We start from the raw sequence: 3,611 nt of genomic DNA on the forward strand, positions 1-3,611 counted from the left end.
CTGTGTCCATGGAGATCTCCTAATCAGGACAGACATGGGGCTGTGCTATGACTTCACAGGGTGCTGGGATGAGCTTGATCCTCGTGCGGTTATTGGCTCGCAGATGGAAGGGGTTGGAGGGCTATAGAGGGTGGAGTGGGAGGACCCGGTTACTGACAGAGGCTGTGTCATGCTGCCTTGTTTCCTTCGCTCACCTGCTAGGGGGCTTTCTCACAAATGAACAGTTGGATTTGAAGCAAAAAATAATAAGGAAGGAGGGAGGGTGCTATAACAAAGCTGAAAGACGGCATCAAGCAAGTGCTGCAAGAATTAAAGATGAGGTTCGGCACATCCTTTAAAAGAAAAAAGCTCCAAAAATACTCAGCGTCTATTTAAAAAAATGCAGATTAATAAGCACGTAAAATCCTAAAATGCAATAACTAGAGAATACAAATAATACAATTGAAATAAAAGATAAATGTGGCGATAAAATGTAAATAAATTGAAAAATAGCACAAAATAAATAAAAAGTAACAAATAAAGATAAATAAATAACTAAAACTAAATGCTAAACTGTAATGAATAATAATACATTGAAATATGAAATAAATAATATTCAGCGCCAGGCTCGGTTCACCCTGGGGCATCCTAGTGCAAAAATCGAAGAGCCTCGGAAGGAAATTTTTGGTGAACCCTTTAAGATTAAGATCATATAAAATGCCCACACACCATATAATGTGCTATTGAAATGACTGGTTATAAAAATATGATATGCATAAACTAAAAACCTTTGGAAGGGGGGGCAAAAAAACTGAGACCCTTGGAAATATTTTGTTTACCCCCAATAAACCTCAGCATGTCCTACAAAAGCTTAGTGTACCCTAACAATAATGACAGGGCTCCTGAAATCTTCACTGCACCCCATATATGCTCTGTGAGCCCCTGGAATGGCTCTGTGCACCCCAATGATAATTGGGCCCCAGAAATGCCAAGGGCCGGTCTAGAAAGGTCCAAGGCACCCTAGTAATGTCTGATGCACCACAACAATGCGGAATGCACCCCAATAATGGTCAATCTAACCATAGAATTGCTGCGTCTCGCATAGGCTGGACACTTGGGGAGGGGGGGGGGTTCTATTTCTATTCTTTTTTGGTTGATTATATAGCACCCACATATTCAGCAGTGTATTACAGACATAGGACAATGACCGATATCGATCCCCAGTTCACACACTGCAAGAAACTAGGAAATGCAATGAAATGCTCTGCGCACCCCAAACCCATGAAAGCATAAACTATCCCCAATAACCAACCCCTTTTTTATTCAAATGTATAATAAATAAATAAAAATTCATAGTGTTTCTAGCCATGGCGACGTGCGCCTGTGCATTGGGATGTGCTGACTGACCCCCTTTTTCTTTGCTGTATAATAGATAGAAAGAAATATTCCCTGCCATATATCCTGGACGCACCAGAGATATCACACCACAAGTTTTGCAGTATCTCTACATCTACATGATGCCGCAGAAGGCCGGTGATTTTATGTATGCCTTGTGATAGGATTGTATCATTTTTTTCCAGAGAAAAAACACCAAATAAAAAAAATAAGATCTGCAGAAACAACTATTTTTATAGATATATAATATACATAATTTCATATAATATATAATTTTTTTAAAATATTTTTGTACTTTTTTTAAATAATATATAGCCTACTCTGATTATATAGTACAGCTTTCTCTTTATAATTCATTTGTACAAAAGTAAAAGTGAGCGAGAAAGACAATTATGACAATACTGTCAAGGAACTGGTTAAAAAGCGTCTTTCTTTCTGCTTCGATGAATGGACAAGGATGATCGCTCAGTGAAGGTAAATCCGCAAGTGTGGATAAAAGTGACCAGTGAGAGCGGCAATAGAGAGATAGATAGAGAGATAGATAGATAGATAGATATGAGATAGATAGATAGATAGATAGGAGATAGATAGATAGATAGATAGATAGATATGAGATAGATAGATAGATAGATAGATAGGAGATAGATAGATAGATATGAGATAGATAGATAGATAGATAGATAGATAGATAGATATGAGATAGATATGAGATAGATAGATATGAGATAGATAGATATGAGATAGATAGATAGATAGATAGATAGATAGATATGAGATAGATAGATAGATAGATAGATAGATAGATAGATATTAGATAGATAGATATGAGATAGATAGATAGATAGATAGATATGAGATAGATAGATAGATATTAGATAGATAGATATGAGATAGATAGATATGAGATAGATAGATAGATAGATAGATAGATAGATAGATAGATATGAGATAGATAGATAGATATGAGATAGATAGATAGATAGATAGGAGATAGATAGATATGAGGTAGATAGATATGAGATAGATAGATAGATAGATATGAGATAGATAGATAGATAGATAGATAGATAGATAGATATGAGATAGATAGATGGATAGATAGATAGATAGATAGATATTTTTCTCCCACAGATGAATTATTTGTTAGAAGATATCTCTTCATGAAATTAACTGATCCACAGATTGTTTCATACAAAAATACCCAGCTCTCATTCCCAGATGCTTTCCATCTTAGGGTGGGCAGGTGCATGACTGCCCCATCTATTCTTCGGGTTGCGCTGGTTACCAGTTAGGGTCGCAGTACAACCGATTACAATATTGTGGGGATCTGGGCAATTAACGTTCTGGATGCCAAACTGGTGCGACTAGCAGCCGAACTAGAACAAATCTGAAGATTATTGGATTATATAAAGGAATGAGCCTGGAATATTATTCACACGGATTATTACTGGAGCTACTTGTGGCTACAATCTAATCTCTATAATACATTCTGGATCAGTACATAAAAGGAATAATTTAACAGATTTTACTGTATGTAGCCAGTGTTCTGGTAAGGATCAAACCACTATCTTCAGGCATGCAAAGCCATAATACACAGATTATAACACATAATGAGTTACATCCTGTATTATACCCCAGAGCTGCACTCACTATTCTGCTGGTGGAGTCACTGTGTACATACATTACTTATCCTGTACTGATCCTGAGTTACATCCTGTATTATACTCCAGAGCTGCACTCACTATTCTGCTGGTACAGTCACTGTGTACATACATTACTTATCCTGTACTGATCCTGAGTTACATCCTGTATTATACTCCAGAGCTGCACTCACTATTCTGCTGGTGCAGTCACTGTGCACATACATTACTTATCCTGTACTGATCCTGAGTTACATCCTGTATTATACTCCAGAGCTGCACTCACTATTCTGCTGGTGCAGTCACTGTGTACATACATTACTTATCCTGTACTGATCCTGAGTTACATCCTGTATTATACTCCAGAGCTGCACTCACTATTCTGCTGGTGCAGTCACTGTGTACGTACATTACTTATCCTGTACTGATCCTGAGTTACATCCTGTATTATACTCCAGAGCTGCACTCACTATTCTGCTGGTGCAGTCACTGTGTACGTACATTACTTATCCTGTACTGATCCTGAGTTACATCCTGTATTATACTCCAGAGCTGCACTCACTATTCTGCTGGTGCAGTCACTGTGTACGTACATTA

Source organism: Bufo gargarizans, chromosome 11, assembly GCF_014858855.1.
Source record: "Bufo gargarizans isolate SCDJY-AF-19 chromosome 11, ASM1485885v1, whole genome shotgun sequence".
NCBI classification, from domain to species: Eukaryota; Metazoa; Chordata; class Amphibia; order Anura; family Bufonidae; genus Bufo; species Bufo gargarizans.